Source organism: Schistocerca gregaria, chromosome 1, assembly GCF_023897955.1.
Source record: "Schistocerca gregaria isolate iqSchGreg1 chromosome 1, iqSchGreg1.2, whole genome shotgun sequence".
In the NCBI taxonomy this organism is placed as follows: Eukaryota; Metazoa; Arthropoda; class Insecta; order Orthoptera; family Acrididae; genus Schistocerca; species Schistocerca gregaria.
The window spans coordinates 1160177176-1160191256 of NC_064920.1; the positions used below are offsets into that span (position 1 = coordinate 1160177176).

The 14081-nt window shown below is 41.1% G+C and overlaps 1 protein-coding gene across 2 annotated transcripts in view; it reads right to left on the reverse strand.

Moving 5' to 3' along the window:
• LOC126284120 (uncharacterized) overlaps window positions 1-14081 on the reverse strand; it is a 424622-nt gene that overhangs the window by 294539 nt on the left and 116002 nt on the right. The window lies entirely within an intron of this gene.

Consider the following 14081-nt stretch of genomic DNA (forward strand, 5'->3'; position numbering starts at 1 on the left):
CTTTTATTTCATCGTACATTTCTTCTATTTCTTCGTCATCTGCAGAGCTAATTGGCATATAAACTTGTACTACTGTAGTAGGTGTGGGCTTCGTATATCTTGGCCACAATAATGCGTTCACTATGCTGTTTGTAGTAGCTTACCCGCATTCCTATTTTCCTATTCATTATTAAACCTACTCCTGCATTACCCCTATTTGATTTTGTGTTTATAACCCTGTAGTCACCTGACCAGAAGTCTTGTTCCTCCTGCCACCGAACTTCACTAATTCCCACTATATCTAACTTTAACCTATCCATTTCCCTTTTTAAATTTTCTAACCTACCTGCCCTTTTAAGGGATCTGACATTCCACGCTCCGATCCGTAGAACGCCAGTTTTCTTTCTCCTGATAACGACATCCTCTTGAGTAGTCCCCGCCCGGAGATCCGAATGGGGGACTATTTTACCTCCGGAATATTTTACCCAAGAGGACGCCATCATCATTTAATCATACAGTAAAGCTGCATGTCCTCGGGAAAAATTACGGCTGTAGTTTCCCCTTGCTTTCAACCATTCGCAGTACCAGCACAGCAAGGCCGTTTTGGTTAATGTTGCAAGGCCAGATCAGTCAATCATCCAGACTGTTGCCCCTGCAACTACTGAAAAGGCTGCTGCCCCTCTTCAGGAACCACACGTTTGTCTGGCCTCTCAACAGATACCCCTCCGTTGTGGTTGCACCTACGGTACGGCCATCTGTATCGCTGAGGCATGCAAGCCTCCCCACCAACGGCAAGGTCCATTGTTCATGGGGGGGGGGGGGGGGGGGGTTAATTGAAATAGAAGTCAATATTATAGAGTGAGTGAGATGTTTTAAGTGGAATGTATACTTTAATGATATGAGATCTGGATTCCTAGATGTTTTAAGAGGTGTGCCTCAATTTTCCATGCAGGGACTCTTATTGTTTACAATCTGGATCAATGACATACCTAGTATCACGTCATGTAAATGTGTTCTGTACACTGATGATACTACGGTCATTGCAACTGTAAATGGCATAGAGCATGTAAAGGAACAAAACAAAGCCACCATAACAATATCTAATATCTGGTTTAAAGATAATGAAGTAAGTGCAAACCATAAAAAACTGTTAACCTTATAGGTGCACACTTGTATTCCAATTTAACTTGAAACCTTCATACAGATCGTTTATGCACTAAAGTATCAAGAGTTATATACCTGTTACACACACTTACAACATGTGTGAGTGAAAACATGATGCTGAGCTCCCATTATTCATTTTTATGGCCACATAACAGACTGCAAACTGCTTTGAGGCACCTCCACTGGGACAAAAATAGTTTTTCTGCGGCAGAAAAAGATGTGCCACTCTTATGTGGCTAGCAGATGTGTAGCTGGTGTTCTAAAAAATAATGTATCCTGTATGGTGCTTTTTAAGACACTGAGTGTCATGTCAGTCGCATCATTATTCATTAGTATACACAAAAGATAACCAAGGGAGTTACAAATTAAGGCAATCACTTCCCTGTTGCAATACACATCACAAAGAAAAGATTGGCAGCTCTTTACAAGACGTATCAATGCTCACAATAACCAAACAGACCTTGGAGTAGAACTCCACTGCCACAAGAAGCTCCCACAATCTCATTAAAAACCTTCAGCAATGTTCAATAAAACTGGTTTAGAAAGAAGGCTTTCTGTGCCACAGAGGAATGTTTTGATTGTGCAAAATAAGATTTAAAATTATAACTTATACTAATTGTATGTCAGTACGCAAATCTACATGATTTTACTACTTTCATCATCATCATCATCATCATCATCATTATTATTATTATTATTATTATTATTATTATTATTATTATAGGTGCCATTATGTATTATTCAGTTTGTACAAACTATTAACATCAATACCACACAAAATACATGTAAAATGCTTGGCTACAAAATAAATAAAATGCTCTAAATGGCCCATAAACAGGTTGGCATAGGATGGAGCCATGCAGTTGCCCATTGCTATAACACATATTTGTTTGTAGGTGGTGCCTTAAAAGAAGAGGTAATTATGGTTGAGGATACAGTTAGTCATGGTGATGAGGAAGAAGGATGTAGGTTTGCAGTCAGTAAGCACTGGAACAACAGCCTACTTTCACTACCAACTTTCCAGCCAGTTTTCAGAGGAAGAGCCAGTTGCTGAGGACACCTGTGCAGATAAAGTGGGTAAGTAGCTCCTACTAGCCTTTTCCCCATCTCTACTCTTCTCCTCTCCCCCTTCCCTTCCCTTGCCCCCTCCCCCCACTTCTGCTCACCCACAGCACAGCCTCACATCACTATACCTAGCAGCCCAGTCCTATTCCCATTCTATTCTGCCACACACCGTTGGGTGGCAAGCGGAGTAAGAATGTAGATGTAGATGTCCTTGTATACTCCCACAGGAAGCACAGCATCTTCTGACATTCCTCACCTGCTTTCCCCAACCATGCCTACTCCTCACTGTCACCACACATTCCAGCAGATTATAGCTGTTATTCCATTCCCACATGACTGCAGTCTCTGGTAGCTGAAGCCACACTGCAAATGGCAGCAGCAATGCATAATGGGAGTGGCAACTGGATGGGGGTAAGAAGAAGGCTGGCATGGGGAGGGATGCAGGGTAGGTGTGAAGGACAGTGAAGTGCTGGTGGAATAAGGGCTTTTTAGTGCTGGAATGGAAACAGAGACATGACTGGATGGATGAGGACAATGACTAATTAAGGAAGAGTTCTGTATGGCACAGGCTCTGAAGCAGTCATAGAATGAAGGATGCCTGCAAAACCAGTCATGTGATCTACAAGCTAAGCTGCAACCATTGTTCTGCATTCCATGTGAGCATGACAACCAACAAGCTGTTTGTCCGCATGAATGGCCACCAACAAAGTGTGAACAAGAGACAAGAGGACCACCCTTTTGCTGAGCTTGCTGCCCAACATGACATCCTTCATTTCAATGATTGCTTCACAACCTGTGCCATATGGCCTCTTACCAGCAACACCAGCTTTTCTGAATAGCACAGATGGGAACACTCCATGCAATATAGCCTATGTTCCATAAACTTCCTTCATTAGTCATATACGAAGATGGTATCTGTTCTGTCTGTAAGATTGTCTGCTGTGAGTAATGAGTGTAATGGGGCACTATGAGTGTAGTGTGTGGACATTATGTTGGGAAAGTGGGTCTCACGGGGAGCGTGCAAGGGATAAGTCCCTGCAGACGCACTATCCTCTGTGCCCTCGGTGGCTCAGATGGATAGAGCATCTACCACGTGAGCAGGAGATCCTGGGTTCGAGTCCCGGTCGGGGCACACATTTTCAACTGTCCCCATTGATGTATACCAATGCCTGTCAACAGCTTAGGGTCTTGATTTAATTATCATTTCATTCGTTAGTCATTGTCCTCACCCACCCAGCCCCTTCCCAGTTCCCGTTCCAGCACTAAACAGCCCTCATTCCACCAGTCTAACCAGTCTTTTTACTTCTTTCCTTCTCTTCTTTCCTGCTCCCCCCCCCCCCCCCATGCCCCACCTCTCCTCTGCCATTTGTCTAACCTCCTCACTGCATCTAGCTGCCGTACCCTCTCTCTTCCTCATCCCTGCACTCTCCCTAACAGCACTTCACTGCCACTCACTCCTACCTTGCATCCTTCCCCCTCCCCTCCCTGCCCCAGCTCCCTCCGTATCCCCACCCAGTTGCCACTCCCATCACGCACTGCTGCTGCTGCTCGCAGTGTGGCTTCAGCTGCCAGAGACTGCAGTCGTGTGTGTGTTGCATTTGTGTGCGCGCGCGTGCGTGTGTGTGTTGTCTATTTTTTGTTGTGCCAATCTGCGACTCAGCACCTCCACTACATGGTGAGTAGCAACTTTCCTTTTCCTATTATTATTAGAGTCCATCCTGGATTTTCTGTTATTCATTCTAGGACTTCCCATAGTTTTAAAAATTATAATGCAATATTTGCTAAATAACATTCCATTTGTTAATAAAAATGGAAACTGAACCAACAAATAAATGATTTCAATCCAATTATACTTCATGGTGACCCACTACTGAATTTGTTATGAAAGTGTATACTGTTTTATACTTAATAGCACTTGGAAATTTTCTAATCTTCAAAGGCAGCTTTTTACAGTTTGTGAGATTTTTGTTGTACTGCTTCACAAAATTGATGTCTGGGCACTGACCATCAAATCTTATAAGTATGAATGAAATCCTATAAGTATGAGGAAAATGAGTGAGATACCCCATGTTATTTGCTTCTTTCCCTTGTTGTGTCATCATTCATTATGAAACTTCCTGGCAGATTAAAACTGTGTGCCCGACCGAGACTAAAACTCAGGACCTTTGCCTTTCGTGAGCAAGTGCTCTACCATCTGAGCTACCGAAGCACGACTCACGTCCGGTCCTCACAGCCTCACTTCTGCTAGTATCTCGTCTCCTACCTTCCAAAGGTAGCTCAGATGGTAGAGCACTTGCCCGCGAAAGGCAAAGGTCCCGAGTTCGAGTCTCGGTCGGGCACACAGTTTTAATTTGCCAGGAAGATTCATATCAGCGCACACTCCGCTGCAGAGTGAAACTCTCATTCTGGAATCATTTGTTACATTTTGCAGTTTTCACCACTCAATAGTCTGCAGTTTATTTCTCCCATATTTTTGCTTTTATTTTACATTTATTCTCTTATTGTCAATCATTTTCTCTTTTATGGTTATATTCCCAGTCTCTCCTTCCCATACTTCAGATTTCTTGTCTGTGTTCCCTGTCACTCCATAGTTCTCAGATTTTTCATGGTTGTTAGTTGTCAGATTCTTGCTATACTATACAGCAACAGCTCAGTTGAATAGGTTTTGAATAGCTTCTGTCTAACAAATAAGGCACTTGTGCCTACCGTTTTTCACATTTAATAGTAGTTTTCAAATATTGTTTTTAAATTATCTTTTTCACTGAAAAGAATATTCAATTTTTGCAGGATCTTCAGCTACTAGCAAGGTTGCTCCATCATCTTCTCCTCACACTACACCTTACATGTCTGGAAATGGTTCAACTATGTACCTCTGCCTCTAAAATACTTAGGCTGGCAAATGGCCTCCAAGGACTCGGTAATCATTGAGAGTTATGCTGGGCAGTTGTGCTGACCACTTTGCAGTTCCTGATTTGGAGTAACTCCTGACTAGTGATGACCTCTGCTGATACCATGAATTCTCCTGTTGGTGATTACCAACTTGCTAAGCCTTGGACTACACCTCACTAACAGGGCTCCATCAGGCACCTTCAATGGAGTTACCAGCCTGGTGCTATCTCCTTTCATAAATCCCCCAATGGTTATTTACTAAGTGCTATGTTTTTCTGTAACCCAGATATACTGTACAGTTGCTTGATAATGTTATTTTTCCCTGTATTTGTATCCTGAATGAATGCGTTATTACTTATTGTCTACCTGACTGCTGTTTTATGTGTATGTTCTGAACGCCAGTACACAACAGATTGGGAAAGAGAATAATTTAAATCCTATTGCATTTTCTCCTCTCATCCACTGTATTCCGATGGCAATGACAATACAGTTTCAACCACCTCCCAAAGCCTCATTCACCATATCGATTAGTGATGATAGTAAAACCCTTCTTGGCTATTAGTAAGCACTACTGGTATAAGGAACATAATTCGTATCAATATTTTTATTAACACTCCTCAGGAAAAATAACTTTGCCAATCAGGCCAAAAGGATCCCAACATATTAAGACAAAACTATACAATTACATAAAAATTTAAGAGCAATTACTGATAATCAATCAACAATGTTGTCAAATATTTCAGTGGGATTGAATAATGAAAAGGTACAGTTTTAATTCAAATACTTGCTCTCTACTCTCCAAAAGTCATTCATGGAAACATGAAATATGGAAGTTTAAATTTACAACAAATGTTGTTCTCTTTCCAAAAATATACTAATTTTGGATGACACTGGTTACTACTGTTGAAATATTTGAAGCAAATTTCAATAAGAGAAGCAAGATAATATTTCAACAATTGAATCTACATATCAATCTCTTCAAAGGTTCTAAGAAAACAGTCATCAAAACAGACTAGCCACAAGAATCTTTAGAGTGTTGTGATGGTTTTTGCCTTCTTTATTTCTTCATTTGTTGTCCCAGGTGTTGACCTACTGGCCGGAAAAATATGGGTTGAAAGTGCAGCCACTGTCTATTGTAAATGATGTATCTGACAAATGCACAGTTGTGTTTCACAGTCTTTTACTTTCAGTGTTCACAACCCCCCCCCCCCCCCCCCCCCCGCCAATAATACACAGTTATATATGTATGGCCAGTGCACTATTGTCTAAACTTTCCATAAGCCTCATTAATAGTTTGCAGGCAAACCTCCACATACTGCTACAATAGTTTACCACTGAACATCTACGAGCTGTAAAAACCTAACCAAAAAAGTTCACTGTTTTTGAAGAATAGAAAGGTATGTATGGAGCAGACAATGTCATTGTTTTAACACACGGCCTATTGGTGTAACACATATTTCACAGTTAAGTTGATGAGTTGTTGTCATTCTAACCAACACACGTTCCTCATCTGAAACCTGGCCATGGACTGACTGTATTGTGACCAAAAATCAGGCCTTTTATATATCCTCACAATAATAGGTACAGAAACTACACACTGTCTGAAGTTAAACTTACAGAAATTACAATTAAAACTTAACTTATTAAATTCACTGAATTCATCAAAAATTTCTGTCTTTTTAACAGTTACATCTACTACAAGAGTTAGGCCAAATTATTTGTTTAAATCTTGAAATTAACAAATATATGTATGCAGACAATACTTTGGACAAAACTGTTAATTACTTTGGAATTAATTAAGAGCCAGCTTTGCTAACATGTTTTCGAATAGAGCCAAACAGATCCTTTAAGAATACTAATAGTTGTTCCTGCAAATGTTTATAATTAGTATAGAATTTATATTTCTTTATATGTTGGCAATAGAATTTAAGTTACGAAACAATTACTGATTTCACCCTATAAAAAAAGATTCTAGTTAGTAATAGTAGAAATTAGTTAGAAAATAATTACATACATAAAACTAAGCATAAAATTAGATCTGGTGATATATTCTTTAAAATTAAGGACCAACTTATCTCTTTAATGGAAATGCAGATTACATTAATGTATGTTAATGGCAAATAGTTAAAAGTGGAGAAAATAATTTAAGGAGGCAGATGGCAAAACAAAAGGAGAAGTAAAAATATCCCAGCTTACTTTGTAGCAGTGTGTTCGATTAAAATATGACAAATAATTCAAATTTACCTAAAAAGGAGTTCATTAAAAGGAAGCAAAAACAATTTAAGCTGTTTGATATGAAGCCAGTGCATGTTGGGCAATATGGTCAGGATGAACGGACCTGAAACTGCTTAGAGCAGGCCTGATGCACTGTTCAACATACTCCTCCTTTCCTAAGCTAACAGTGGGGACACGCCCCAAGGCAGAAAATTACAATGATACCCTGATGAACAGAGAAGTAATTTTTAAGGAAAACGAGTAAAAACTAAGTCATCAGGTTACATGCTGGCCGCATAGATGAAAGAGTTGTGAAAAGGCACTTAAAAGATAAGAAGGTAACTGTACAAAGCAACTAACTTGTATCTAGCAGTAAACAAGTTCAGTGGCCAACTGATATTTAGTTTCAAAACTATAACCCACCAAAATATTTGCTACAAGATTTGCCCTGGTAAGACACATAAGCTTGCAGGCTCTAAATAACTAAAGAAAGCAACTCTGTGATTTAGTGCACGATGTACCAGGCAAAAGAAAAGTATTTTGGATGTCATGAATGACACATTGAACATAAAAGAAATTTACAAAACCCCAATGACACAATCAAATCACAACTCTATGGCAATTATCAAATGGGTGCTATTATGCTTTGATACGAGTGACACACTCCTTAAATCATCTGTCCAGGCACAGTGAGAGGGAACAATAACAACAGGAGGCTGAACCGAGCCTGATATAGGAGAGAAGAAGGGCACAAACATGCACAGGAAGCAAACCAGTCACAATTATCATGCTCCTAGGAGGGAGCGACATCAGTCTTTATGAATGCCCCGCGTGCTCTCAGCACCAAAGCAACAGACTAAAAGTAGCTCACTGAGCATACAAAACTGCCGAGTGATGACAAACAATGGAAAAACTTGGAGGCACCAGGACACGAGTGGATGATGACGACCCACTGCTTGCCTCCATATCACGTTGGTCAAAGGAATGATGTGTCCACTCCCATCTCTGGCACACGTCCCTTGTGTCCAGAAGATGCTCAGCCAGACCAACTTAAAGTCACATGGGTGGTAGAACAAACAGCCAGCCTGTTGCCCTGCAGACTTGCACTGTCCATTCTGCTTCAGTGACTGCCTCTCCTGGAAAGAGCCTCAACAGCTCTCACAGTAAGTATGCTGCACTCCCTTCACACCAAAGATTGTGTTCCAAGAGACATGGCATGAGCTATTGGCCACTTAACAGTTCAGCAGTGTACATTTTATAATTGGCAAAGTCATTCCACATTCATGCCATCCTTTTCCATCATTGGCAATGCAGTTTCCACATTTCTTTGTCCATTTTCATCATTTGTGCTGAGGGTAACCAATGCTTTTTTCCCCATTCTTGCCCCAATATCTGTTTAGTTGACAATCATAGCATTTCCAGTGTCATCTCTCACCCAGGTGACGCTCCATCCTGCCATGTGATGTTGCTCCCTATTGCGTCATCACACTGCAGCCATGGCAGGCTCTCTTCCCATGGGTGCCACTGTCTTGTACAAAGTAACTCATGACATCACTTCAAATTTTTTGTTGGCTCAAATGTTGATTCTCCCAGTCAAATTGCATACAAGGTTTTGCAACAAAATGCTACATTTTCGACCTTGGTCAAGTTCAGTGAAGGTTTTAGTTGCTAGCTATGCTTGCTCCATGGCTCTGGCAGCATTTTTGGATCTGCCCTATCTTTGCACTGAGCTCTCTTCTTGATTCTGATTCCACCCTCCTCCATGCTGCTGCTTCCTGTTGCCTCTGCATGTTGCAGCCATGATATGTCCTTCGAAGAGTGGCATGCATCCTGGGTCTATCACCCTACAGGATCAACCCGCCTACTGGGTCATCCAGCCTACAGGTCATCTCACTTCCAGAGTCATAGTGGCATCCACACTCCATGGTCATCCAGCCTCCAGGTTCATTTGGCCTCCATGGACATCTGGCCTTGAATGATGACTCGCCCCAAGGGCTTCAAGGATCAATTGCTTGGTGCGACTTCACACTCTGTGAGCACCTCCAATGCACTTTTCTCTTCCGCCAGCCTCTTTGGCTCATCAGACCCTTGATTCCTCGTTCCTTACCCAACACTTATTTATTACTTTTCTGTTCCCTTACACATACCATGGTGTTCAGCACTCAATGGGCCACTTATGCAGCTTATCCTTTTCTCTTCCATGCCCTTGCATATGCCACAGCAGCAAGTGCTTTTCAGACCATTTCTTGAGGCACTGCACCCTCTTCTTGTCCATACTCATACTCACTCTCCAGCAGCTGGCAGTTAGCATACCAGTATTTCCAGCACTTTCCTGTTTTCCTGCCATGTTCCTTCACATTGGATCTTTCAATGGTTTTCCAGTCAATGGATTCCTCCAGCACTCTGCCTTTCTCCTCCCACATTTTCCTTGAGACACCTCCCATGACCCTTTGCCATCATCTTTCTATGACATTCTATTCTTAATCTGTTTCTTTTTGGGTCACACCCATTCTTGCACAATCTGCTCTTCACTGTCATTCCTGAGGCATCCATAATGTCTATCTGGCAACACCTCTACACCTTTAGTACCAATTGTTAGGTCTGGACTCCAGCTGCCATTAGCTCTCTGGACACAAGTGGACATACCATATCACCCAAGGGAGGCACCATGCCCACAGTGGACACTTATCAATGCTGCTCCTTCCAGGATCTGGTAGGTGCCACCATATCTCTCTTTCATCACAGGAGGGAGAGGGTACAGGCTTTGCAAGGGGAAAGGCAATGCAATATCTTTGGCTATTAAGAAGTTGGCTCCCTCATCATCTCCATAAGGAAGAAGGAATGCAATATTCACACCTACTCTCTGACCAGAAAGCAACTGCTCGCACACCTGAGTCCAGGGGTGGTCTAGTCTCAAGCAATGTCCACTTCTGGCACATGTGTTTGCAGACCACTTGCACCGCAACACTTTTTGGGTAGCAAGCTAGCACAACAACAATAATAACAAAGTGACTTCCTATTGCTGTGAGCTCACGTTGACACCATTTCAGGTGTTACTGATGCTGACAGGAGGCATTTCAATCAACAGTAGGAGCTGCAGCCAGAGTGGAACTGTTTCTTTCCACAAGTCACATGCCTGGAAATAGTTCACACTGTGTTCCACTGCCTAAGTAGTACTTAGGCCGATGAACAGCCTTTGATGAGTCAGTCATTGTTAGATGTAACACCGGGTAATTGTGCTGACAGCTCCATGGTGACTCATTTGGAGTACCTCCTGACTAGTGTCAGCTTCTGCTACCCTGACAAATCCTTCTCTTGGTGGACACTGACTCATAGACCTTGGTCTTGGTCTTGGTCATGGTCATGGTCTCCACCTCAGTATTAGGGCTCAGTCATACCCTTCAATGGAGTTATCAGCCAGATGATTGTGCTGACAGCTCCATGGTGCCTCATTTGGAGTACCTCCCGACTAGTGTCAGCTTCTGCCAACCTGACAAATCCTCCTCTTGGTGGACACTGACTCATAGACCTTGGTCTTGGACTCCACCTCAGTATTAGGGCTCAGTCACACCCTTCAATGGAGTTATCAGCCAGATGATATCTCCTCTACTAACTCCATGAGTGGTTACTTGCTAAATACTATGTCTTCCTGTAACCTGCATATACTGAACAGTTACCTGATACTGTTATTTCTTCCCTTATTGAATCCTGAATAAATGTGTTATTACTTCTAGTCTACTTGACTGTCATTTCATCTGTCTGTAACAAACCCCAATACATAACAATTTTCATTTAAGTGCGATTACTACTACACATGAACCTATACAGAAATTATAAAGTAGTCGTTAATGTTTGAATGATCATTTCACTTCATGTGAGCGTGATTAGAGTTACACAACTAGAGTAAAATGCTTGTATCGAACAGATGTGGAAGTGTCAATCTTACATTGTTAATTGTCATCTACAGAAGATAATAGATGATGCTTGCATTGTAAGTGAACATACAGGGCCTGCACAACGTTTGTTGTTCCAAGAGACAGAAAGTGCTTCTAAAACTGGATTGTTTTTATAGAAATATATATGTCTTAAACTGCAAATTGGTGTTCATCTTTAACCCAGTCATGTACATATGTCTCAATTACAAAACACAAGATTTCTTAGAGTGAGAAGTGTTTCACCTAAATGGCAGGGGAGTAATTAGCATTCTTTTAAGTAATGTTACTAGGGACTATTTCACATTGTGAACATGCGAGAAAAGAGCACACACGGACTATTACTTTCATGTTCTTGTTCTGCATCAACATCTACGTCTATACTCTGCAACTCACTTTACAGTGTGTGGTGGAGGGTACTTTGTGCACCATTGTCACTTTCCCCCTTTCCTGTTCTATTAGTGTAAAGTTTGTCGAAGAACTATTGCTGGAAAGCTTCCACATGAGCTCCAATCCCTTTAATTTTATCTTCAGGGTCTTTTACAAGATATACATAGGAGGCAGCAATGCATTGGTTTACTCTTCTGGACAAGCATGCTTTCAGAACTTTAACAGTAGATCATACTGTGATGCAGAATGCCTCTCTTGCAGTGTCTGCTACCAGAGTTGACTGAGCATCTCCCTGATGCTTTCACACTTATTAAATGAATATGTAATACAACATGTTGCTCTTCTTTGGATCTTCTCAATTTTCTCTGTCAGTTGTATCTGGTTTGGATTCCACACTGATGAGTAACAAGTGTTTTTTTAACTACTACTATTGTTGATGGACTACATTTTCTGGGGATTCTTTCAAAGAATCTCAGTCTGGCATCTGCCATACCCGTGATTAATTTTATGTGGTCATTCCAATTCAGATTGCTCTAGAAGCATGCTCCAAGTAGTTTATGGAATTAAAATCTTCCAGTGATTACTCTGACATCATACAATATAGAGTCTTTCTGTCTGTGTATCCAAATTACTTACATTTGTTTATGTTGAGGGTAAATTACCACTACCTGCATGGAGCATCAGTCATTTGCTCATGAAGATCGTTTACTGGCTAAACCAGTTACATCTCTTATGTCTTTCTTGATACTCTAGTACCATTCCTAAGGAGAGGCAAACTTCTACTACATACTGATGCAGCCATTGGCTAAGAAGTAATGTATGCTACTGAGAATAAGATAAATGTTGGATCTGGTTTAAACAATAAACAATACATGCGAGTATTAACTATTAACATATGTAGTCACATTATTTCATGGATAGACACTATTACATTACAGACTGATTATCTTGTACTCACTGCAGATGACAGACAAACAGGTTATTTGTCAAGATATTTTATAGAAAATTCATGTTGACATGTGGACTGTAGGCCACGAAGTATGTGTGAAACTAGTATTGATATTTTCTTGCAGACTTACATACACGAAAATCTACGTTCAAACAAAGGAAAATCCAGGTAGGAATATCAAAAATGTAGGAAAAGGTAGTGTACTACTTGCCATGAAGAAGATATGGTAAGCTGCAGACTGGCCTGTCTGCAACATAACCTGTCTTCTTATCAGTAAGTAGCAATGCCTTTTTCTACATTGTGACATATCTATGTTCTTTGTTCCATCCCTTAACTGAAGACTATAAGATGTAGAAATGAGTTCAATGATTTGTGACTTACTAGGTCTACTATAATGAGGCAGTAAAAACCATTACATCTTACATTTATATTGTTGTTGTTGTGGTCCTCAGTCTTGAGACTGGTTTGATGCAGCTCTCCATGCTACTCTATCCTGTGCAAGCTTCTTCATCTCCCAGTACCTACTGCAACCTACATCCTTCTGAATCTGCTTAGTGTACTCATCTCTCGGTCTCCCTCTACGATTTTTACCCTCCACGCTGCCCTCCAATGCTAAATTTGTGATCCCTTGATGCCTCAAAACATGTCCTACCAACCGATCCCTCCTTCTAGTCAAGTTGTGCCACAAACTTCTCTTCTCTCCAATTCTATTCAATACCTTCTCATTAGTTATGTGATCTACCCATCTAATCTTCAGCATTCTTCTGTAGCGTCAGATTTTGAAAGCTTCTATTCTCTTCTTGTCTAAACTATTTATCGTCCATGTTTCACTTCCATACATGGCTACACTCCATACAAATACTTTCAGAAATGGCTTCCTGACACTTAAATCTATACTTGATGTTAACAAGTTTCTCTTCTTCAGAAACGCACATATGTGCGGATGGATATGTGTGTGTGTGTGTGCGCGAGTGTACACCTGTCCTTTTTTTCCCCTAAGGGAAGTCTTTCCGCTCCCGGGATTGGAATGACTCCTTACCCTCTCCCTGAAAACCCACATCCTTTCATTTTTCCCTCTCCCTCCCTCTTTCCTGACGAAGCAATTGCCAGTTGCGAAAGCTCGTAATTCTGTGTGTGTGTTTGTGTGTTTTGTTCATGTGCCTGTCTGCCGGCGCTTTCCCGCTTGGTAAGTCTTGGAATCTTTGTTTTTAATATATTTTTCCCATGTGGAAGTTTCTTTCTGTTTTATTTACATCGTCAATAAAGATTATGCCATAGATATAAGTAGGCTTAACTCTAAACAGGATGGTCATATTCAAGTTGACACTGTGAGGCAAAGAAGAGACCTTAAGCACTGGAAAGTTATACATATGAGCACTGTCTCCTCCCCTCCCAACATCCCTCCCTACACACACACACACACACACACACACACACACACACACACACACACACACACACACACAGTATTGAAACACATACCAGCAGAAAATAGGCAA